The sequence below is a fragment of the Cyprinodon variegatus genome, unplaced genomic scaffold, assembly GCF_000732505.1.
Source record: "Cyprinodon variegatus isolate N-32 unplaced genomic scaffold, C_variegatus-1.0 Scaffold51, whole genome shotgun sequence".
Lineage (NCBI taxonomy): Eukaryota > Metazoa > Chordata > Actinopteri > Cyprinodontiformes > Cyprinodontidae > Cyprinodon > Cyprinodon variegatus.
The window spans coordinates 164,123-189,749 of record NW_015150504.1 but is presented as its reverse complement, the minus strand read 5'-3'; the positions used below and the strand labels follow the sequence as shown (position 1 = coordinate 189,749).

Genomic DNA, 25,627 nt, shown 5'->3' with positions numbered 1-25,627 from the left:
GGATCTTGATAAAACCGGCCCTTAATATCTACAATAACCTGGTGCATTAAACTGAACAAAAGGCTCCAAAGGAACATATATGCCTGTGACCTATGTCACAGATGTAAAAATCTGATTTATTGCAGCTTGCTAAAGTACTTTATGGGGAACCTTGCAGACATTTCTGGAAGGTGAGAGGTCTCTTTTAAAAAAATATATCTTAATAATACTACAAGAAACATTTTCTTTATAGAACTGCAACCCACACCATATTTGTTTCTTTCTATTTTAGTCCACTGGCTGTCATGCAGAGAGAAGCAGAACCAGCACCAATCAGGGACAGAAAATGTTTCTGTTCTCTGTGTAAGAGAAAACCTGAGTCAAATGCTGGTTTGAAGAGGCTTAAAGGCTTAAAGAGGAAGCCTCGGGAAACAAAAGTAGATCAATAGTTGTGATCCCATCACAATCCAGCTTTGATATCTTGGAATTACACTCAACAGTCATTGCATCTTGTGCAACTCTGTATGTATTTCTCTGTGGCTGTCTGTTGACCTCCATGAATTGAGGCACTGAGTCATCTCTCCCTGGTAAAACTTTAAGGCAGTCCTATAGTTTTAAAATTCCCCTTCATCACCACAGCTTCTTCAGATAGTGTTGTCTTAAGCGTTGGAATTTGCATTTAAATTGACTTCAAGCGTCACCATTTATTTTTCTGGAGACAGAGAGTTTTATCATTGACTTCGCTTCTAATTCTGTTGGATCTGCTACAAATGTGATAACCAAAGCAGGATTATTATGCAGGGAAATTGCAGTCCCAGGTTTGTTTCATGCTCTGCTGTAGACACTCTTAAACCACCCTGTACTGGCGTTTGACAAAGTCTGAGAAGACTAAAGATTATATTCACGTCTTTCATCCATGAAAGATTCTTGAGCTTAAAAACATTTGTGGTCCTTGCATAATTTTACTTTATGATTCAGAAAATGGTTGTGACACAGTGAACGATGTTCTTGCATTTATAGAAACTTTTTCTTTGTTAAAAATACTTCTATCTGAAATGGATGAATATATTCATAGCCCTTTCAGACATGACAGTCAGGCATATTATATAGATTTATGAGGATCCTGTTCCTCTGTATTTTCTTAAATGTTAGCAATTTTTATAAAGGTATCTTTTTATGTTTAGAATGTATTCGAACAAAAGTATTCACTGCTACTGTAAGCAATTTTTTAGCAGATTTGTAGTTTTAATTTTCTTCTATCAGTCCAAATGCCCTAAACAAATAACTGGAAATGTACAAAGTGTATTATTATGCATGTGTTTAAGTTTCTTTTTTTTTTATTACTTTTAGGCTAAATCAATTGTATGACCATCAAAGTCACGTTTTTACACAGACCTTATCCTATTAAGGCAAAGCATTATAGGATTTTTTAAAGTAACTTTATGATAGGATTTATTTCATTTCCTATTCAGTACCTAATATTTATTTTAATTTTGATTATTTAAATTTTTCATCCTGTGACTGATTTTCACATTTCAAGTTCTCTGTCAAGTTTTATTGTATAACTAGTTTGCAAAATGTTTTTAAAGTTAGTGACTATATGAATTTATGTCTTTTTTTTTCTTCTCCTTTTAAACCAGGGAGTTTTATTTCCCTTTTGCAGGCATTTATCTAATATTTTGTTTTGCAAAATGACTATGTGAACCTTAACTCTGCTCATCACCGGGAACCAACTCTCCTCACACTGAAACATGGTGTTGGCATCATGCTGTGTTGATGTTTTTTTTTCCAGAACTTCCTAATCAATTAAAAAAAAAAATTCTTAATCACTCAAGTAATGGAGGATTGGCATAAATGTCATTCTTTCCAAAGCTGGTAGCGACACAGCTCAAAGTACTGACCCAGGAAGGTTATTTTATATATTTTATATTTAATATTATACATAAATTCATAAAAAAAAATCTAAATAAAACATTTTTAGACTTTTATTTATTAAAATCAGTAAAGTGTGTTTCTTTTTCTGTCTATTGCCAGATTTTCCCCCAGATTTATTGATGTAAAATACTACTGAAAAGCACAGAGGATTTGTGATAGTAACGTGATGAATGTATAAAAGAAAATTTATTTGGATATGAAGTCCTTTATAAAATAATGCCATTTAGTGTGTATTTTGGGCTAAAAAATAATCCACAGCCCCTTTGACTCATGTCATTGTGACCTCTGTGATTAATCCACCTTACAAAAATAGTTGAGAAAGAAGCAGCCGGCTCTGCAGGGGTCATGATAATTTAGAGGGCTGTGGCACTTCAGGGTTGACAGCTTGATGCAGAAATCACCCCCAAAATCCTGTTTAATTGACACCATTACCCTCGAGGTGTGTCGGTTTTCTGACACTTGATGAGCTCACACATGTTATCCTCTCACCGTAAATAGTAAATCCACGCTTCATGTTTTTAAAGCATTGTACACCTCAGTAATCCCCATTTTAACAGCTGCTAGTCCCAGCTGAGCCACAGTTGGTGTCTTGTGTCAGGGGGTTGTGATGAACCATTTTATGAACCCAATATACCTTCGTTTTCTCCCACTGGGTTTGTTCTTCTAGTCTTCAGGTTGAACCTGAGCATTATAAGCCCCTTGGTCCAGCCGCCTGCTGTAACTCACCTGCTGTTTAAACATTTGGATCATATCTTTGACCCCCAAGCCATCCCCGGGCCAGCCTTTTTGTGGGCAGTACGAAGTTACAGATGGCTCTCCTTTATCCTGGGATTCACCGATGGAGGTGGTGTGGAGAGTTTGAAGGTTAAAAGCAGGTCTTCCTCTCTTATTCTCTTTAACGCCGTTATTAACACTCAGGACCTTTTGATACTTGAGCTGACCTTTTTTTTTTTTTTTGCAGTGCAGAGGGGGTTTATTTTGGGTTAAAAGTATGCCAGGAGTACCAGTATTAACCTTGTGTTTTGTGTCTTCGAATGAACGGCAATTGACTGGCAGACTCTACTCTGGTTCATTCCATACACCTAGTGTGTCCTGGCTCATGTTTTGCTACAATAGAAAGCCTTTTCTCCTGTTTCCACAAGCCTACATTTTTCTGTCCTCACAAAAGCTTTTCAGCTAGCCCAAAGATGAAGTAAACAATCTTTTTTTTTTTCTCAAAAAAACTGGAATGAACTATTCAAACAAAAGATAAAACAATGGCTGTGCTCCAGTATGTGGGGGAGTTTTTGCAAGCTTAACAAAAAGAGAGTGATGCTACAGTTGTAAGTTGACAGAGCCATGTTTGCACCCTGTGAGGAGAGAAGAAATTTCTAACAATCATAGCGAGTAATACAGCACTAACATGATGAAATTGTGCTTTCAATATGCTGCTTGCATTAACTGTCAAAAGCAAAGCAGGTAGAAACTGTTGATCTCAAAGAGGTCTTCCAAATGCACCTCATGTGGCTCAGAAGTATTCACGCCCTTGGAGCATCTTATGCATCTTTTTCTCTTACAACCTCACACTTTATGGAATGATATTGGGAATGATTTATTTATTCAATAATCCATCCTACATTACTGTTTAATAAAGTCAATGATAGATTATGCATTTCTATATATGCATATTTGTTGAAGTTTAAAATATGTGCTTATGTTGGTGTTTACTCCCCTTAGATAGTGATTTTCTTGACCACCTTTCATTTTGCATTATGGTATTTTTTCGAACAGTAGGGTCAGGTTGCTGTCCTGCTGGAATGCAAATTGCTGCTTCAGTCTCTTACACTATTGCAGCATCTTCTTCCAGTATTGACCATTTTTATCTTTAACGATTTTACCTTTTCAACTGAGCAGATTTCCAGTCCTTGCTTTGGACAGGACATCTCTAAAGACAGATGCTGTAAATATGCCTTAGCTTAAAGACTTTCAGTCCTTCGGTAAGAGCTGTATATATTATGAAATGAAATCACACACAGATTAAATCTATTTCTGAATACAATCACTTCCAATGAATGTTGTTCAGCCATATGTTTTATTCAATTAAGTAAAAAAAACAAAGACTATAACATTTCTTCAATTTTACAATTTTAAGTTCTGTTACAAAAAAATCAGTTAAAGTTTTTTAACTGTAATATTACAGATATTCAAAGAAAAGTTCTGGGAGTGTAAATACGTTTGAAACTGCTTTATGCTTGTGACTTAAGCTCAGTTATTTACTTATTAATGGTATTTGCCTGTAAACCATACACAGTGATTGTAGCTGGCACTGAAGCTGTATTTAACTGTGGTGCTGTGCCACAGATGGCAGAACAGCTGTGAACGAATTAGTAACTTAGGAAAAAATTTCTAAAGTAATTTACCAATCCTTAGTGCATAATTTTCGGGTGGTCCAGGAGAGATGCATCAGTGTGGAGGCTGTATGAGAGTGGGGGCCCATACTTGCTATGGCTGGTGGAACATATTGTTACTAAGATTGTGCGGGTATTGCTAGTGGAGTCACGTCTGTCTGCTTTTTTTTTTTTTTTTTGAGAGCTGTGAAATGAGAGCCAGTACTGATCAAGCAAACCATAAGCTAGCTCTATACAGGGGATTCCATTACAGAGTTCAGAGCCCACACTGGCTCCAAAAGGAACCAGAGGGGGGGATTTGATTTGTTTTGGTCAATAAGTGGTGAAAATGGTTGGAAATGTACCCCCCCTCCTTCTTTTTCTCTACACAGAGGCTGATTTATAATAGCGCCTGTCTCCAGTTTCCTGCCGCTGTGTTAAAGCAGGAGGTGGGGCTATTAAATGGATGGTGTAGCATTGCATCTCTGTCGCTGTCAGCAAGGAGGTCCCCCTGCACCCAGGGCTACTATGGCCACTAGGATCTGCAGTCTGTATTTGTGTAGAGCTTATCTTTTTTTGTTCAAAATTCTTACCTTTCATAGGAAAATCCTTTAAATAAAATAGTGGAGCCTTTACATAAAAAGAGAAAGGCTTAAAACACAGAAGAGATGAAAGCAGAATAACTTACAATGGATCAAAGGAATATTGTTCAAAGCCATTTAGTTCCTGTTTTGACTCTTTAATGGCAAAGATGTTCATATTTTCAGTAGAGCATGTTAGATGAATTCTCTGCTGTCTGACCCGAGCCAAAATGCAAAGCGCAGCAAGTCCACAGCCATCATCATTAGAGCTGTGGGCCTGTGGACCCTAATGGTTGTCCCTGTACTGCTGCCGCAGCACATTCAGGAGCCTCATATAAGGCTCCCGGGTGTGAACACATGAACTGGTTCAGACGGATGAATTCACATTTCCATTTCTTGCTTTAAAACTGGATTCATAATACTGGACCCTCAGTAGCAGGCTCACAAAAAGCATATTAGCAGTGTTGTCCTCTGTGAAAAGTCATTAAAGGAGGCTAATTGGAAAGTTTGTCCCCATTTGTCTACACTCTAAAGGCAGGGGGAGATGGTGCTGTTTACAAGTTACAATGTGGGGACAGTCCCCAAGTGGCTGCAGTCTTGGGGGGATGGGCTTTGAAATATCACTGCTGCTGGAATGAGCTGTCCCCAGATTTGCCAATACCAAAACAACAGTGTTCAGTGAAAGGTGCATCACTATACTAGCAGGTCAACTGGCAAATTTGAATGTAGACTGCAGCAGAAGGAAGAGCTATATTTTCTTGAGATTTATGTACGTCTCAAGAAACTCTTAAACATAATATTTAAAAATCAATATAAGGTCATAACACAGCCCATTTATCAAGTTTATTTATTTTCACAGTCCTGGTAAAATGCTCTCCATGGTGATCTTTTTTGAATTACATGCAAAGGCGGACTGATCGAAGTCCCTCTGTTGTTTTAACAGGGGCAGTATGGATTTCTAGCCATCCAAATGAACCCTTTTAGGGCCTAAAGTCATTGTTCTGTGCTTTGCCTCTGGTTTTAGTGACCAGCCCCCTGCCCGCCCCCCACCCGCCAACCACCACCACAACATGTGCTGTTGCCCAATCAATAATGATAGAATTTTATGTGCCTTTGAAAACTTGGTGTAAATTCACAGCATACCAGTGGTTGGAATTAAATCAGTATGTTCCCCATTATCCCATGTGCTTTGAAGTCCTATTAATTAATGTCACAGCTGTAGAGGATATATTTTGTTGCATTTGTATGGATTTGTTTGAATTTGGGCCCATATCGGATCCAACTTGATTTTCTACATATTGGCAACATTTCACTTTAGAAAGTTCATAATTTATGTTTTCAGTTCTGAATCTAATAACTGATTCTCATTAGCTCAGTGACCATACTCAGCTCTTACCTGATGACAATCAATACTTATACTGCATGGAATCAATTCCACTTATGTAGAGGAGGCTGGGGACCATCCTACTTATGTGTTGGAATCTACCCAAAATCTAAATTCTTGGAGACAATTCCCATAATGATTTCCAAAAAGACAATCTGATGCCAAGTCTTTATGTTATTCTATGAATCATTCTTAGTATTAGAATTGCAGAGTTTTAAATGTGCTGTATGTGATTCACTGCTTTTTTGTCCTGCATGTACACTAACACCAATCTGTTTTTTCTAAGACAAATGGCTTTACCAATAACCAGACTGTAATTTACTTTCTACAGATCTGTGGGGGGTTGGAAATGTCAAATCAAAAGGGTTATCTGGGAAGGAAAGGATAAAAAACCTCAAAGGCTAAATATATATTTAGGACTACACAGTATGATGCATAAATAATTGCCATTTTATTTTTGAAATTTACTTGATGGACACAAAGAGAACCCATAAATAGATGACGAGAGTTTGTATTGAACTTCAAGATACAACTGTCTTAAGCATAAACTGTTGTTTTAGGGGGTGGGGGGTTGGGGGTCCTATGCTTATTTGGTCCCAGTTTGTAGGAAACCTACTCTTCCTTTCCACACTGTTATATTAAATTCATAAATAGTAAATAAATAGTCCCTGCACATGTTCCTCTTTACCCTGTTTATGAACAATTGTAAGTAGAGCCAAACACGTTTTTCTGTATCTAAGCTAAATAGATGACAGATTGGCTCCTGTTTATATATAATAATAATAATAATAATAATAAAAAAGGTTTTATATAAAGATACTTTTCTGGTCAACACATGCAATCAATGCAATTTGCTGCTATGTAATATATACATTCTGCCAAATATTCATTTTTTTCAAATCACAAATTTTATAATCACTGTTGAACGTAGCTCTCTAGAAAGACTGATATTTTTTTGGTAGGATGCCAGTTTTTTAGGTCTCCATGTTTCTAGCCTCAGGCAGCCTCTCTTCTGACTCCCTCATCTTTACTGGACAGATGACCGTGAAAGTCAGCATATTAGTAATTCTCGTTTGAGCTTAAGAGTTTGCCATTACCACTTTTTTGGCCATTATGTGTTGATGCTGTAACTCAGTTTTTTTTGTTGTTGTTGTTGCTACTTTTGATATTGTTAGGACCGTTAATGCTCTTTCTTAGAGTCTTTTTCCTAACATAGTTTAATCATCTAATTACTTGATTCATGTGTGTTGGACCAGGACATATCTGAAAGTTACAGCTCTCATGTAACGGAATTGCCCACCCATGGCCTATAGCATCGCTCCCACTTGAGTAATGTCAATCAAATTGCTGTCTTCTCAAACATCACTGCATACTTAAAACCTGGGACATGTCAATTAAAAATGAAATTAGAAGTTGTGAGAAAACTAGGATGAACTCTCTGATTCAATCACATAGTGGGTTTATACAATGCTGGAACTGTTTGAGAGCTAGACTGATGGTCAAACAAAACATACCTTTTGAGCAGCTGAAGTAATATCAATTCAAAGAGACCCAGTAGAGGTTGGAGCCACAGCTCTGCAGTCTGTGTTCCAGCAGCCACTCAGATAAGGAATAATTACTTTCCCAAGCAATCACTAAGCTCTGCTTGGCCTTCATTTGTTTGACTCCAGAAAACTTCTTTAATTTAAAAACTCATTGAGTTACTGGACTTTACTATAATGGCATGCCCAAAGACTTAAAAAAACAGCTCCTGTGTTATCAGTCTTATTGCTGCCTAGTTTTCTTGTTAAACTAGTGAGCAAAGTCCATGACAAGGAAAAGTTGAAAGCCATGACAGTGACAGAGCAGGGAAAAATACAAAGACAAACATTTCTTACTAAAATGTAATGTGCCAATGAGCCTTTTTCATGAGACCATATGATTCAGATTCTCTGTTTCAAGGGGAAACCACCTATCTTGTCATATTTTTAATCTTCTGCAATAGTCCTGGCTTTTTCATGCTGCCCCCACCACATCTACCATTAGGGGTGGACCATGCCATGTCGTGACATGGGAACCCTTATAAACGTGTTAAGGGCTGGAGGCATTAGCATTTTGGACGCTTCTGAATAGAGGCATTTGTTCCTCTTCCTGTGCCTCCCTGAAAGACTCTATTAAAGGGAGGTTTAGGAATTGCTCTGTTTTGGACTTGGGAGAACATGGAGAGAACATTTGACAGCAGATTTTCCGAGAAAACAAAATACTGCAACAAGCTGTTTAATAAGCATACTGCTTATTACTGAACAAACTGGAAGAATTAAAATGATCGTTTTGTTTTCAGTCTTTGGTTTTTAACCCTGTATTAATTTTTTCTAACTTTATCTCAGAAAAGCAAAATCATTCAGCTATATAAACTATATATATCTGTTGGCTGTCCATCTTCATTCAAATAGCTGGGACACTTCATAGTGACGGAAGAGCATAAAGATTCTGCTGTGTTGCTCTTTTATAAAGCTGATGATAGGCTGAGCAGAATTTGTCTCTAGTGTTGGCTCCATTAATGAAGCCCTCTGATTGATCTGTGATTCCACCTCATGCTGCGAACACAGCAGGACCTGTTGTCAGCGCTAGTCAGATTCTTTACTGTGTGACATCCTGGCTTTCATCACCCTAGCTTTTCAACAGTTTACCATTACGTGTGGAATGGTGAGCTTCATCCATAATGCATCCTCCACAGCTGTGGCTAATGATGGAACAATGGTGGGTGCATTGTGTTTCTAGCATCAATACACCTCAGTAGACAGCTCTGATTGTCAATCACCACTTGTCTGTGGCCATCAAGTGCACAGCTGCTTATCCAGAATGAGGTTTTTGAGAGGACTGATCAAATGTTCAACAGACCAAAATACAGTAGCTGTCATGACAACATTCAGGCTTGGAGTGGTAGGATTATTTTTAGATTGAGTGACAATATGGTATTGTTTTACAGTTTAAATAATAAATACTAATAACAGTATTAAAATCATCACTCAGTTTTTCCAATGTGCACAAATCAAATTATGTTCTCTCAAAGGGAATTCTGCAATATATTTTTACAACATTTTATTTCCAGGTGAAAATTAACAGATTGGTCTCACTAGATGATCTTTTTTTAAGTTTGCAGTGTTTCCATTGTGGCTTGTGGAAGACTGGAATTGTGATTTTCCTGCAAATCATCAGAGAAGGCCAAATATGAAAACTGCAAAATCAATAATTTTTACATTGGCCGGAATTCAAGCATGTTTCCCTGATGTAAAATTTGTCAATCTGTGTTTTGAATCTCTGCAGCTCATTCGGAGTTATAATGGTCTTCCTTAGATAGGTTCTTTGATAAAAGTTCAGCTTGTCCGATTTGCTGGATTGTGAGGGATACTAATTGTTTCTTTTAAGAGTTTACTATACAATTGTAAATGTGAATGATGGATATTCAAGCTTTGAATTGGTGAGGTTTTTTTTTTATAGACCAATTTTTTATAAACATTTCTAGAATGTGTGGCTTTTCTTTGTCATCTTAATGCCTTTTTAACTCCTCTAATTTTCTCTAACAACCATTTTAGGCCTTAAGGGAATGAAAGTCCATCACATACTTTATATCTTGTAAAATATATTTTACCTATACATCACAATTATTTTGATCTTGAGAATTAAATCCATTGAGGTTTGTGGTTGCAACAGTGCAAAATGTAAAAATGTCTAGTGATTAAGAAATCTTTTAAAAAAACTCAATTTTAACTGGAATTTCTGTGTTGTGTGGTGTAGAGTGAGGATGAGATGAATTCCCGCTTCTTTTTTTCTTGGCTTCTCTTTGGTTTGTAGAAATGACAAAATTAATGTTAAATGATTTCTCTCTTAGTTTAACAAGCCCTCAATAGTGAGCCTGATGGTGTGGATCAGATTTAATATGTTTCCTACATGCAGAATTAAGAGAATTAAGAATTTGTGCACTCTGGAATGAACAAAAGCTCAACATTTAGGAAAAGGAAATCACTTTACCCATCCTAATGCTTAGAAAGTGAGTCATCTATTCTTCTATCCCTTTGTAGCATTTCTGTCCTTTCGTAGCTTGACTGTACAAACATGCTTTGTCTTTATATCAGAGGCAGTCCTTTGAAAACTATCAAAAGAAGTATTGAGACTGAGGTTACTGACAGTTTTCAGTAAGCAATCACTTTTTCTTTTGTCCTTTTTTTGCCTTTTGTAGGCACAAAACAATAAATACAGCTTGTTGAGTCACCAGTGAAGTCTTTTATTCAGCCTTGGCATGGAGTTGTAGAGGATCAGCTGAGAAACATCATTATTGTTCAACCTGTTGACACAATGCACAGTAACCGCAGAGCAAACCTATATTGTAGGTGTTTCTGTAGCAGCATGCATTGCTGTGATCGATGATAGAGCCTGAAGCTGCAGTTGGCAAACCAGTCTTAATGATTTTTATCTCCATTTCCTCCCCTTACCCTATCCTGTTGGAGGTTCGATTTTATGATTAAGCAAATTGGATTTGATCCCACTTTGTACAGACCACAGACAGCAGTTAAATCATGCTGCTCCATCAGCACTTTAATATCCACTCTTCAAGTGAGGAAGCCTGGCCCTTTTTGCTCCAACCACTCAGGATCTCTTGAGGCCTGAATAAACTCCTCCTTTTGCTCATTTGAAGTATCATCATTTTTATTTCCCAACTTCTTACTGCGTAAATTGTTGTTCAAGAGACAAAAAAAAGCAAAGAGTATGTTTGCACTTATCAGGTTATGTATGTAAAAAAAAAAAATGAAATTCCTGTAAAACAAAAAAAAAAACAAAAAAACAATTGCCAAACTGAAAAAAGGAACATTTGTGACTGTGCTTAGTTGTAGAGCTTGAACTTGTTACTAAAGAAGATATAAAAAAGTAGTATATATATATATATATATATATATATATATATATATATATATATATATATATATATATATATATATATGTATATATATACATATACTAATTTTTTGGAGTTTTTGAATTGCATTTTTTTTTTAAATAATTCTACGAAAAGAAAATTAACAGTTTTTGCACAGCTTTTCATCATTTTTAAATAGTAAAGCTTTGGGGATACAAATATGTTAAGTTGGAGGGTTTGGAACTAGAATAAACATTAGTTTTGAACAAATAGATTTTATAGTAGTGGCAAAGTAAAATGTCCAACTCAGAAGATGAGATGGAAATATTAAATAAGGCCAACAAGAAGAAATTTAAAAGAGATTTCAACAATATATGCTTAACAATTAAGAGTTCCCTGTTTTTTATTTCTTTTTCACAAGTCAAGTACATGTATCTCAAAGCTCAAATCATGTTATATCATGTGGAAATCTGTAGTCTATTTTGGGTGTTTTAGTCCAGGTTTAGGATATAATTCTTTTCTGATTTTCTTCATCTAAGCTAGTCCTTTTGGCCAAATGCTTTGAAAATGTTAGGTTTGAGCTTTCATATTTAAAATGTTTTTATAAATCTCAAACTACATTATAATTTAAACACACACAGACATCCGCACTGGCAAGAAGGAGATATTAACTATTAGACTGCCAGGTTATTCTAATAGAGCACACACATTTTTTACATTCTGTCTGTAATTGGTTTTTAACCAGCTAACAAAATATTTCTGCACAACCAATTTTAAGATGGTAGAAGCTTTTTATTTGAAATAAAACTATTATAAATAGATATTACTTGGTACCAACCTTGCAATATTCATATTTAAGACCCTAAATAATAACTCCATCATTAAAGCTGTCAGCTGCAGGATAGTTCTGAATGAAGCCCTTTTCTCTTTTATTGTGTTCATACAGTCTTTTCTTGAGATTTCATCATGCTAGTGTTGCATGTTACCTAGAATGTAATCAGTCACATTGTGTGGTTGGAAACTGATTTGGCCATTTTCATATCCGTGAAATCAGATTTAATTAATTGTGCTTCTGGTTATATGATTTTTAAGGCTGTCAGATGAATTCATGCAATGATAATGACAACAGGTGAAGTACCCCTTCTTGTGGCATCCACTCTTTAGAGCTCTGAGCTCTTTATCTGGTATTCAAGATTGTCAGCGATGTTTGATTTTCTGGAGATATCTTTCCAGTTTTTTATAGTCATTACACTGTCACAAGTGCAGAGCAACAAAATTCACTCTCTGCATTTAACCCATCTCCTGCACCAGGGAGCAGTGTGGGGTTTCGGGTCTTGCTCAGAGACACAGAATGGTAGTCTGTGGAAGTGGGGCTTGAACTCAGAACCTCTGGATTCCAGGCGCAATGCCCTTACTCTAGCCTACCAGTCCTGCCATATATATCTCAACATATACACATTCATTGACCTCCAGTTATATCTGTGTATTGGTCTCATTTATTCCATTTTACATTTACACATAAAAAGAATAGAAGATTTTAAACTGGAAAATTCTGGATAGTTCTACATTAAACGTAAAGCTTTTATGATTATTCTTAATTATTTTTTTATTTCAATAATATATCATTATCGTAGCCTCTTGCCTGTAGACAGCTGAAGATAGGCACCAGCACCCCTCGCGACCCCACTTGGGATTAAGCGTGTCAGAAAATGGATGAATGGATGGATTATTATCGTAATATTACATAATATTATCTGGTTTCATACATCTAACAATACTGTGTGTTGTTTTATCTCTTGAGCTGAATGTATTAAAACAAAACTGAAAACCTTACATTAATGCCCTTTATTTGAGTTAAAAGATGCACTGATAACTGGATTGGATATCGTCTCCTATATTCATTAATTAGCTGGATCAGATATCCCATGAATGATGCTGGTTCAGCATTCTAATCCAGTCATTTATTTTTCAATGAATATCATACACAGCAGTACAGTTACAGAGATCTGGTCATTTCAGTTATATGTTTGCAACACCAGTTATATTGTCACACAGTAGTTTAGTTTAGTATTGCTCTCAGCTGACACTCAGCCCAGGTATACGTATTGGATTGGATTTGAAAAAAAAATAACTAATGGATTGGTGCATCTCTAATTGAGTATAGTAAAAGGTTTGTCCAAGGGACATAGAGAAGCAGTATCCTCCAGATCCCGCTGTTGGAATGATCACTAAAGGAGATTCATCCTACCTATAGCTATCAACATTTCCAACATGTAGTTCAAGAAATCCATATGGTATGAGTTACACTAAAGTTAAATTTAATTCACTTTATTTATATAGCACCAATTCAAAACACATGTCCTGTCAAGGCACATTATTGAGACAATTCAATCAGATCATACAGTCAAACTGTTTCAGAGTTTTTGACCTAAGGAAAACCAGTTGATTGCACGTTGTATTTTTTGGGGGGGTTAAAAATGTCTTTTTAATTGAATTAAATGCTTTGACGTAGTATTAAGGACAATTCTTTGGTGCATTATTTAGATTTTCCTTTTAGGATCAAGCAGTCTTTTTTATATATTTTTGTGGGAAATGTTTTGTTACTTTTATCTTTTTAATTAAAATAAAGCTTGCACAAATTAGTTTTTGTGTATCATAGTCTCGGAAAAGTAAATTAGGATAGAACATCTTAATTAAAACAGTACTTGAAATTGGTCTGGCCAGTAAATTTCTGACCTGTGCCTATCTGCTGCAGCCGTTATCGGCCATTCAATAATTCACCAAAAAATAAGTCTGCATCTGTTCTTTCCCAAGTCACCAGGTGCCACTTCAAATGTGCCTCCTAATTTCCCAGGTGGTGTGTAATTTATTAACTGCCTTTGCCATTCACTGGTCTGTAGGAAAATGTCACATTTCTGCACTTCCTGAACAAGTCCCTCTCGGCGCAGTGAATAATTAAGAAGGGTTTTTTAAGTCTTTACTGCCCCAGGTCTCAATTATTCTGCAGTGCATTTTATAGAACATGTGAAGTATAAATTATGCAATAAAACCCTAAGAACTATTATCCATCAAGCAAAATTAAAGGTTTACTGTATTTGCATTGTCCAGACAAACTTTGAATTGTTCCCTTTGGGCTGCTACACGTGATGTTGGATAAATGGCTTTTAAGAGCAGCTCAAAAACACCATTTACACTACCCTTTTGAAACCGTGCAGTGTTCAATCTGAGCACGATAACCGAGATAACTGTTGTGTCTAATGGCATGCACAAATGGACCGGACCATGCCAGACACAACCGAACCGCACTAAACTAGTACTAGTTTTTTAGTAGGGCTCTGCGTGGTTCAGTTGAAGCTCGGTTCTCAGATAACAAAGAGGGCACGAACAGACTGCGTCATCTCCTTACAATCAGCCTCCATAATCATGAAACTTCAGACGTTCATAAAAATATTAGCTTCCGTACAGTGCCACAGGATTTCCAGTGATGATTCTGCTTAGCAGTGTGATGAGCCTCAATGTCCGTTGTTGTTTCCTGTGCCTGTAAGCCCTGATTAGACTATCGTTTGTCGTATCCAATTTCCAAAAGTTGATTCTGTCAAGTAAGTAAATTCACAAAAGGCTGCCGTTTTCACCTGATTCTCCACAAACAACGAAAGACCAGGAGAGTCTGCGACTGGAGAGCTTTAGGCAGAACCTTACAGGATGGTAGGCTTAAAGGGAAGGAGGACTTGAAGGTGATTGCCTGGAGAAGATGAGCATGATGAGGTAAAAAAACTGTTCTTGTGAAGACTAAATCCTTAGTGTTAACCCATTAGGCTCTATCCGAGGAAGGACATTTACCACTTATAGGCAGACCCTGTGTTACTCAGTAACTACTTTGCTGAACATTGAGGAACTCATGGTCAGTGACGTTAAACACAAACACAAGATCCAGTAGAACAAGAACAAGAATCACTAAGATCCACATCTACAAAGCTGTCAATAAAAAGTCCTTAACAGAACAGACCCCATGTTGTGGTGAAATGTAAAGTCTGACTAAAACACCTGCTGAATTGCATGATCCTCTATATATATCTTGGACTCAATGATATTCCAATAATCTTGACAAAAACTAGAGTCTAAATGTAGACCTGTGCGGCTTCTTCTGCTGTTGCTGTTGTCCTCAGCCCACACACACAGTGAAGTGTTCTTTTTTGTGCTCTGTGAAAGGCCATGAGGACGAGGTTTGAAAAGTTAAGCAGCAAGCCTTTTGAGGGGTCTGTCTGGGTAAAAACACACACACAGACAGAGGCCTCTCCCTAACCCCCTTCCTACATACACACACAGACGTCCCCCATTTTTAATTTCTCTCAATATTCGACCATTCTTTTCGTTTCTCCCCGGGCATCCAAGTGAGACGAAGCTCACCATCATTTTCCACAGCAGGATTAGCCGTGTGCTGCAGTTGACTGATCCGCCTCAGTGGGCCTGAAGGGCTGACCCTGAGGTGAGGTAGCCAGCAGGACTCTCCTTAAAAGGATGTTAGATCTATGTGGCTTATTATGAGAGGCAGGGTGACTAGGCAACATCCCCTGCTTAGCCTTTTCACGGACTATAAACTGGAAAAAAGCCTGTTTTCCGGAAATAATTAATCTCAATTGTTGATGTTGTATTATCGAGGCAAAAACATGGCTAATGCTTTGTGTTTCTTTATAATTCTGAAATAAAAATTGGAGATTATATGTCTTCCCACTGAGCTTCCTGCCTGCCGGATATTTCTTTTAAATTATTACTAAACTGTGTTTCTTAGAATCAGACTTCCATTCAGCTTTATTAGTGTGTTTATCTGAGGGAAATTTAGCATATTTGGATAAGTGTGTTTGCTCACTGTGTGCATGCTGATCCCTTCAGCCATTTGAAAGCTGTGTGTCCAGGGTGTATCTGAGAGCATGGCCAAGCCCAGTTGCCATGCCTACACGTTTTACTGAGAGACACTGCGTTTATCTTAATGAATTCATTTTCTGGTTCATGTTTGCTTCTGTATTTTTTGTCAGCTGTGTACACATAATAGTAGTGATTGAAGGACTTTTCCTCTGTTGTTAGTGACCTGGGGGAAATAGGTTATTGATTGATGGTGGGGGTGGAGGGCAATGGGTTGATGGTAATTAAATGTACTTTGGAGCACAGGCTTCATATGAACTTATCAGCAGGAGAGGATAGTTTAAAAGCCAGTCTACATTTGTCTTGGTTCCTTTATATTTTGGCATGTTTAAGGATTAATTGTCACCCAATATTGCTGTTTGAAAATTCAGTGTAAATTTTCCTGACACATTTGAGATCTAGAAGTCCAATTGAATATGACAAATTATAGAAATACATAGAGATCACTTTCAGTGCCTTTTGAGGTTTATTTACTAAGTACTTTGAGGTGTTGAACACATTGTACGGCACCCAAGGAGATGGAACATACGGACTGTGCACATTGTGTTCAGTAGGTGTGCTAATCAGGACTAGAGATCCCCCCGATTGCTGCCACAATCGCTGAGCTTACCATCTGCAGTGGCCGGGAGACTCACTGAGAGAGCAGGGGAATAGTCTGGCAGAACCTTATCTCTGTCCTTACATGTCCTTACAACTGTACTGCTTGTCTGCAGAGGCTTCTTTACAGCATTCCTTGAAAATGCTGTTTTTCATTTTTTGTCTCTTTATGAAACATACTCAATTGTTTTCATTGGGGATTCATGCAAAAGTATTACATAATACTAAATCTGAAGGGCAATGGTATAGGGTTTTCTTAAGTTATTTTACAAATAATAACAAGAAAAGTGTGACTAAATTAGAGTTTTTCATACAAATGTAATTCCTGTCATCTTTTGACAGTTTCTTTTCCTCTTCTAAAAGGAAGAATCAGTTTTTTGCCATCAGCATTGTTAGGATGGTGTGTCAAGAGGCCAGATGGTGTATAATGTGTTTGAAGGTTACATTTTGAGTTTGCTTCTTTTGACCAGGACACATTCTCCTATATATTTGAGTTTTTCTAGATTTTAAACAGAATGTACTTTTGGTTCAAAAGTAGCTTTCTTCTTGGCTGTCTTTCATAAGTGCCAGATTGGTGACGTGCTGAGGAATTTCTGAATAAGAAATAAGTAAATACTGAAAATCACTGCCAAACCTTTCAGAGGCATTCTGTGTAGATCTATTGATAGAAACTAATTTGATTTTTTAAATATATGTCTGATGCCAACGATGTGCATCACTTTCTGTGTAAAATTGCCAGCTGTAAACTAGCTCCTCCATCACACCACTTTACAATTCTTCAATGTCTGTGCTTGGAATTTAGAGAAAAGGGGAATAAATATTCTCGTTGGGCACCATACATTTTTGATCAGTGGGATTAGGATAAACATCTAGAGTTTCATTTTGGGGGTTTAGTCTTTTACTCATATATAGTGACATGAAAACGGGTTTTTGAGTAATGTACAGTTTACCGTTCAGTTACAATAGGTAAAATGTTCATAATGCACTTTTAAATGTTGTAATGACTGCTACTCAAGCTTTGCTGTAGCGCTCAGCCCTAGAATGCTGCAACCCTGTGAAACTTTTAAAACCTCAGCAATAAGAATGAAGATGGGGTACATGTTACCATGGTGATGCAAAGAAAAATTGAACAGAAAAAAGAATGAGTTTTCATATTGATTCAGAATGTAGAATGAAGACTTTGGTGTCGGTCAAAGGAAGGTTGTTCAGCCTCTATCTCCCAGTGCCAGGTTAGAGGCTTATTGACCGTTTTTGACAGACTGACTAACAGACGTCTTTTTGGGTAAAATGGGCTGTGAGCCCAAAGTTCAATTAAAAGCCCCGCTCTGCATGAAAGCTTCAAATTTGCCAAACAGGGAGAAAAGTGTAAATCAGTCTTCATGCTTCCTCAGCATCCTGCCTGTCCTTGGGGAGTATTGATGGCTCTGCCTCGACTCATTTTTTTAAAAACACCCATCAAAGCTGCAGCATTTATCTTATACTGACAGGTTGAGGGAGATTTTAATGCAACACATGAGTGCTTTGGAAACACATGGCTTCATGTTAACACTGTATGGAGGCCATACGCTGTACAGGAAAACCATCTGCAGTTGTTTTCCTCTGTAAAAAGAACCTGGCTTTATTTTGAAACCTTAGTCATGCTTTTTTTTTCTAATTAAGCTTTCTTTTGCTTAGCTGACTCAGCAGGCCAAGAGAGCATTAGGTTAACTCCATTCTCACCGTACGGCTGTTAACCCTCATCTTGTAATGTCAGATAAGGTTTTGTGATTTCTGCTGGAGGCAGATAAGAGAAGTGTCATAAACTAAGACTCACATGAACAGTTTACACTGGGACACAGTGGATTAAAGAAATATATTGAATGTTTGTAGTATATCTGCAAGCATGAGGTCAGAGTTTATGACAAATGTCACCCAAATACAGTGAGAGCAGAAAATTGTCCAATTTTCTTTACAGTTTTTTTTCTGTTGGGTTCCTGGTGTGAATAAATGTTTGCCTTCTCACCCTCTTATAGTCATGTTCAGATCATTTAATCAGTCTGGCTTAGTCTGTGAATAAGCCAGAGTGGTGGACAGAAAGAGGAAAAGAGGCTATGCCAAGGACAATGTGGGGTTTGTCTGGCCCAAGTGCACCAACACTAAGCTATTCGGAACTGGCAGCCCACCTCGAGACCAGCCCATACCGTCCGGCTTCCAGAACCGTCCAGCCCCGGAGCACTAAGCATTTGTACAAAGTTCATAAGGCTTCCTTCTGTTTGTGTGGCCATAATGGAGGCTCCATCCTGTTGTAGCTCAAAGAGAGCTTATGGGCTCACAGGCTCTGGCACTGGCTGTGCAGAGAAGTGAGAGTGTTCTCAGTTACTGACTTTGGCTGACTGCTTTCATTATGAGATGACATCCCCCTCCTACCCCCTCATCAGACCAAAATCTGAGCCTGCAGTATCAGGGTTTCCTTTGCAAGGACTGTCAAAAAGTTTCCTCAATTTGCAAGATTAAAACATCTAGCTAAATTTGTCTCAGTGCGTATCTTTACAGACGAGAAGTACACTGCAAAAACAATCTAAAAATAAGTTAACAAAAAAAATAAGTGTGTTTACCCTTAATCTGAGCAGGTAAATAAGATTATTTGCCAATGGAATTAGTATTTTGCCCTTAAAAAAGACGATTGGATATTATGCACTTGAAATAAGACAATTAATTTTTTTCCTTTTTTAAATATAAATTGTCTAAACCCATTTGCAAAGTCTCTTACTTACCTGATCACTTATTTTAAGAAAAAAACGATCTACTTAGATTAAATGGTTTTGCAGTGAAAAAAAGTATAAACATTTTTTTTTCCAATTTATTTTATTGCTAGTTTTGAATGGTAGGCCCAATATTTAAAGTGTTCTTTTGTAGAATTATTCTGATATAAACCAATTAAACCGGACAAAAGTGAACTAAAATGTTTAAATTAAAAATGTAATTTCATTTCATTTGAAAATGTGTTAAAAACTAAACCCGACTAATGGTACATCATCTCATTAGAACTGTCAGTTTTTCTTAGCCCACTGAGGTAACAACCTAGTCATCTAAGGCTGCAAGTTCTGTCCAAGCACCGTGCTTGGCTAGCTTTTTTCACTGAGGTTACAACCCACATCAGCATAATTCAAGCATGACCCTCCTCCCTCCTTTCATTTTCTGCCTCTTTTCCCCCTTTAAACCCAAGCCTCTGTCGTGAGTCCACATCATACATCATCCAGCCTGGGATTCGCCTTCTCACTCCTCCTGCATGTCGTGGGAGAGAGTCTGTGTTGGTTTTCTTTTATTGTTGAAAACTCTTACTAACAGTCTCAACACTTGCAAAGCTCAACCATTTCCGGTTCATTATGGTGGTTCTATGATAAGTCAGGCTGACTCCAGCTAACTGTGTAAATAAAAATTTGGAAATCAAACTTTGAACATTTTCCTGCATTAAGATGGTAAAAACAAAAGGATTGTCCATTAAAGTACAGGACTAATGCTGCCTGACAGTCTCCAGAAGTATTAGCAATTAAGCAGATTGTCAGTGGCCAACAGAACCAGCTTGCAGCAGGAGCAAAACTCAATAGACTACCAGTCAGTGGGGAGTCTGGGCTCAAATCCTGGATACTGCTTATAATGGCTCTTCCAGTAGATAAATGTAAATAAACACTTTAGCTGAGCCTACAGGTGCATCAAATGCCTTACAATATGCTAATAAAGGAAGGGGTGGGCTGCAAGATGAGAATCACATTCCTCCACTCCGCTTTGCGCACCCCCTGCTGAATAGCCTTTAGAGCGGCTTTTGTGGGACTGATTGTCAGTAGCTTAATGAGCTTCTTTGCCAAACTAAAGGCTTTGGCAACATATGTGACAGCAGTGCTTCTTTGCCTCTATCTCCAGCTTGGATGATACAACATACAGTAGAGCAGGCCCAGATTTTTTTCCTCTCACTAGAAATCACAACGATCATAACTGTTTTTTTCTTTTTTCTCTGAATTTTTACTAACTTCAAAAAAAAAAAAAAAGACATTGCTACTCTTCTCATGGGGAACTGGGCTGAGAATGAGAAAGTCAGATCTTGTAAGTAACCCTAAAGTATTCTTGGATTCCTGTTATATGTACCAAGGAATGTGTTGGTTATTCCAGCTGCAGTATACGCTGACTTTACATTTTGCAGCTACATTTGGACATCAACCTAGGGAAGGTTTTATTTATTTTTATTTTTTTTGTAGAATGCAAGATGCATACATCTTTTGAAAGCCAGTGTGTGTTTTTTGATACAGCATTTTTTGCAAATTGCTGTATTCTGAGCAGTTATTATTATATATATATATTTTTTTTAGGAGTAAGCTCTCCCAGCTTTTTACCATTGTTGTAAACTTTATTGCTATCCTGCAATTGAAGGGTTTTGTTGTCTTTTGCAAAGTAATGCTATTGGTGCTTGGTTGCTCATTGAGGTTGAGCAGCAAGTTGTTCTAAAAAATGTATGCATCCTGCTGCCAAATTATTTGCTGTTTTCATGTTTCATGTTTTCTTCTTTTGCTTTGTTAGCAGATACAACCCTTATGTGTATTTTTACCATAGCAAAACTGTGTGGTCAAGAGTATGATAGTGCTAATGTATGCAATGGTTACACAAAGAAATATTGGGGCTAAACAAGTGTGCACCTTCCAGCAGAGGTGTAAAATAAAAAAAAAGAGTAAAATCCAAGATTCACTGTGAAAAGCACAAAAATAATTTATTCAAAGAGGAATGATACTGGAATACCAATAAAGTATGAATGTTTGTGTTCACTGAAGTAGGAGTTAAAGCTGGGGGAGCATTAAGATGTCACTGGGATGGTGATGGATGTATGAGGAAACGTCTTTACTAATACTGAAACTAGAGATAGCAATGCTATTCTACAACCTAAGTACAAATGGCATTATACATTGATTGATTGATCCATTTAAATAAACAGAGAAGTCAGTTTTCTTTTACAGTTGCTAGAATTTAGAAGACTATTCCAGATCACATTAAATTCAGGTCTCATCAACAATTCACTTACCAGAATGTAGCATTTCTGTTTCTTTACATTCATTTCAATAAAAGGTTTTAGCCTTTGCCTTTTTTTTCATTTATTTGAAATAATCCTTACCCTGAAGATTTTTATCTGTTTGCATTTAGATGGAAGATTTTATTTTTTAATGCTGTGCTAGAGGCTCTGTAAAGTATTGATTAGAACTTGGAGTTGATGTGGATCGGGTTGGTCTTCAACCATGCCAAGGTGAGATTTATAGCAACAGTAGATTCAGAATTATTTCTAAAAGTTGATAGACAGGATAGACAGTTGTTTTAATCACCAGAAACTGGCCTTATTAGTAGACAGGCAACATCTGGTAAATTAGCTCAGCCATAAGAGTGATTGTTCCAGGCACATCAATACATTCACCCTAAACAGGGAAAAACTCAAATCCTGCATTGGCACATGCATGGAATTGTAATCCTCCTGCATGGCATTGCAGGAAGGTCTGGCTCTTCTAGGTTCGTAGCTGTGTCAGTTCTGTGGTACTGCGAGCAAATGGTTCACATGTTTGTTTATATCTGCTCATCATGCTTGGTGCAGGAATTCCATACAGGCTCAAAAGTGAAGATAAACAGTATCAGGATCAAAGCAATCAGCATTGGATCTGCACTGATTGGAGTTTTCCTGTTTGATCCGGCATTACTGATTTCCATTGGTTTTAGTTTCTCTTTAAGGGCTATAGAGCACATGATTAACAATATTTAGGTTCAGGGGTCATTAATCGGTTATATGTGGAGCTATAACCGAGAGTTATTGATGTAGCATGTATAGAAGAGCATTTGTTGTGAAGCAGTGTTTTACTCAATAAATAGAAGTAGAACATTTTTGAGTTGACATTTAAGTTCCCTTTTGCATCTTTCATTAGTGATTGTTGTAGTTAACATGGTAAGCTCAGTATGGATAGCAACTGGTAGAGAGATTTTTCTCTAGATTTTTAGAAAAAATTGGATGTTACCAACTGTAACTGTATTTTAAAGTCTGTTAACATTTCCCACACCAAGTTTTTTAAGAGGCTGGGAGCCTTTATGCTATCTTCTTACAGCTCTGTGTCAACAGGTTTGTTAGTGTAAGACTTTGCAAAGGGGGCAAAATGACCAGAAACTCTTACGAAGTTTAGCTCTGTATTGTAGGAGCAGTCTTTAGAATATACATTGTCCTTTTTGAAAAGCTTCTTAGATTTCTTGCCTGTGCAATTTCTCAGTTATTTTGGCGAAGGTCCACTTGCCTCAGATTTAAGCCTGTTTTGTGCCTTACAGTTTTTGTTTCTCATTTTTACCAAAGTTATTTATGCTTTCTCCCAACGTGTCTTCTACACTAAAGATTGTTGTGCATAAGTTCAACCTTGTAGAGTACAGGTATCGACAGTTTTTAAATTTTTTGATTGATCCACTAACCATTTGCCCATTTCTCCTTGCTGTGTGCTCTTCACAGAGAACCATTTCCTCCATCTTTGCATTTTCATTTAAATGATGATTTAATTTGATAATGATTTACAAATTTCAAAATAAGTTGCTGCATTTCAATTAACCATCAAATTTTTCAAGTTGTAATTACAAAAATACATTTGCTAAATGGAAACACTGCAATTTTGAAAGTCGTTTTTCAATAAAAAAAATGTGTTGCTGTGATGGGGGATTTTTCCGTGATATTGAAATTATTATAATTCTCAAAACAACAATGGACACACTTTGGAACTACAACGGAAACACGAGTCATGTGATCTGCAGCTTGTAAAAAAATGAATAAGACTGGAAGTAGTTGGATTATGATGGTGCCAACTAGTGCCTTGGCTGAAATATGGACATATCTCATGAGTTATCGTGCCCACAAACTGTCATGATGGGATTAAGGTTCCTAACCCACATGCAGAACACAAACGGAGTCAGATGAAAAGTTTGACTGTTTATTGAAAAAACACAAAGTTAAATAACTTGATGCTGGGAAACAGATGCGGGACTGGTCACATAGGGTTCTCTGCAGAGGGGGATAGTTAGGTTAGCCAGGATGCAGTTGATCTTGTCAAAGGAGTTGTGCAGGTCTGTACCTGTAATGTGGTTCAGGCCGAGCAGCAGAGGGAGGGAACCAGGAGGGTCCAGAGGCAGATGGTCGGCAGAGGGCTAGGCAACGGCAGGGCTCGACTTCAGACTTGTCAGTGTTTAGATTCAGAGTTTCTTCCAGTTCTCTTCTTGAGAGCGGATAGGCAGGTTCTGATAGTTTGAGCACAGGAGTGCTTCTGAGAGCAGGCAGGCAGGTTTCAGCTGAGAAAACTCTTCCAGAGTTCCAGGGTTCAGTCAGGTTTCTTCCTAAGAAGCAGAGAGGACAAAAACTTCTTAGATTCCGATTCTGGTTTTCAGGGGAGTCAGAGAATCAGACAGGCTGGTTGGCTCAGGCTTGCTAACCGTAACTGGCTTAACACTCTGGCACTGGAGTGTTGTCCTGCCGCTGCTTAAATGCTGGTCTCCTGATGAGCCAATGAGCTGCAGGTGTGGTTGTCAGCTTCAGCTCCAGGAGACCTAGGGCGCCCTCTGCTGGAGAAAGGTGGACAGACCTCCAGATCCCAACACAAACTTATTTAAGTGCAATTTTCATTGTATTTTTTATTTAATGGAAATAACACAGTGCAGAACATTTAATTTTCCATTTTAGAATAGAATAGAACATAGAGCAGATATAGAGCATTGACTCAGTTTTGCATACATTTGTAATGATGTGTGCATCATAGTTTTCAGTTTTTTATAAGAATTAGCTGAATTTTCTCAAGCTAATACCTAAACGACCACCAATTAAAATATGTTCATATTAAATTAAATCAACAGTATATCCTGATTATCCAGTTTCAACTTAGTCCTTTTTAAAAATAATTTTTGCACTAAGCCGACATAAAAATGTTTATATGGGGGCAGGATCAGCTTCCTAGGCTTTAGCTCCTAATTTGATCGTTGTTGCACTTTATGGAATGGAAAAGTTCTGAAAGCTGTACAAAATAAAGTTTTGTTTTGTATACTGTCTGTTAATACAAAATGACAATAAAATGTGTCTAAGTCTAATTCAGTGAACACTAATGTTCATATAGTATGTTGTGTACTACTACAAGAAATACTAAGTATGCTTAATTATGTATGGTCTGTGGGGAAATTAGATGCACTGGCACAAAGTCTGCAGCTTCTATACTCAATGCTGCTTTTCCCTTGTTGCTAATACTGACTTTAGGTGGAGGTCTTCCCCACAGATTAAACCAGCTTACAACCCGACACAATATTAAAAAGTAGAAAACACAGCTTATTCCCAACATTTTCAAAGCTTCTTTGTGTCATCCAAGTAATTTTTTTCAAAAGTTTTTTTTACAACCTGTTGATCATAGCAATATTCATGGGTGAAATCAATAGAAATCTTTAAATTGGTGAACTCTTACTAGTAGGAGCTGTAGCTTGTCCACCATGTTTTTTTAATGCAGACCTGTCCTGGTATTTAAAATTTCTTCTACTATATGTGACAGTGTTGTACATCCGGCCCTGCGGAGGGGTGTGGATGTTAATATAAATAATTTGGTTGCACAGATCTCATGGATATATCAAGCATAAACCAGGCTTTATCCTTCTTGGTATCAAATTTTTTTTGTATTTTCTTTTAAACTCAATCTTAATTACTTCCTTGTTTACACATTGGATGTACACTCACCGGCCACTTTATAAGGTACCCCATGCTAGTCACGGGTTGGACCCCCTTTTGCATTCAGAACTGCCTCAATTCTTCGTGGCATAGATTCAACAAGGTGCTGGAAGCATTCCTCAGGGAGTTTGGTCCATATTGACATGATGGCATCACACAGTTGAAGCAGATTTGTCGGCTGCACATCCATGATGCGAATCTCCCGTTCCACCACATCCCAAAGATGCTCTATTGGAT

General features: G+C 37.4%; 1 protein-coding gene across 9 annotated transcripts in view; it reads left to right on the top strand.

Annotated features, from left to right (window-relative positions):
• The window catches only part of chl1 (cell adhesion molecule L1-like), a 104,270-nt gene that overhangs the window by 19,948 nt on the left and 58,695 nt on the right, over window positions 1-25,627 (top strand). The window contains exon 1 of one of the 9 annotated variants that reach the window (XM_015370984.1): window positions 20,602-20,736. The exons of the other annotated variants lie outside the window; for them this stretch is intronic. The gene's annotated coding sequence lies outside the window, so the exon portion shown is untranslated. Of the gene's footprint in view, window positions 1-20,601; window positions 20,737-25,627 lie in introns of those variants that run through there. 9 annotated transcript variants of the gene reach the window in all.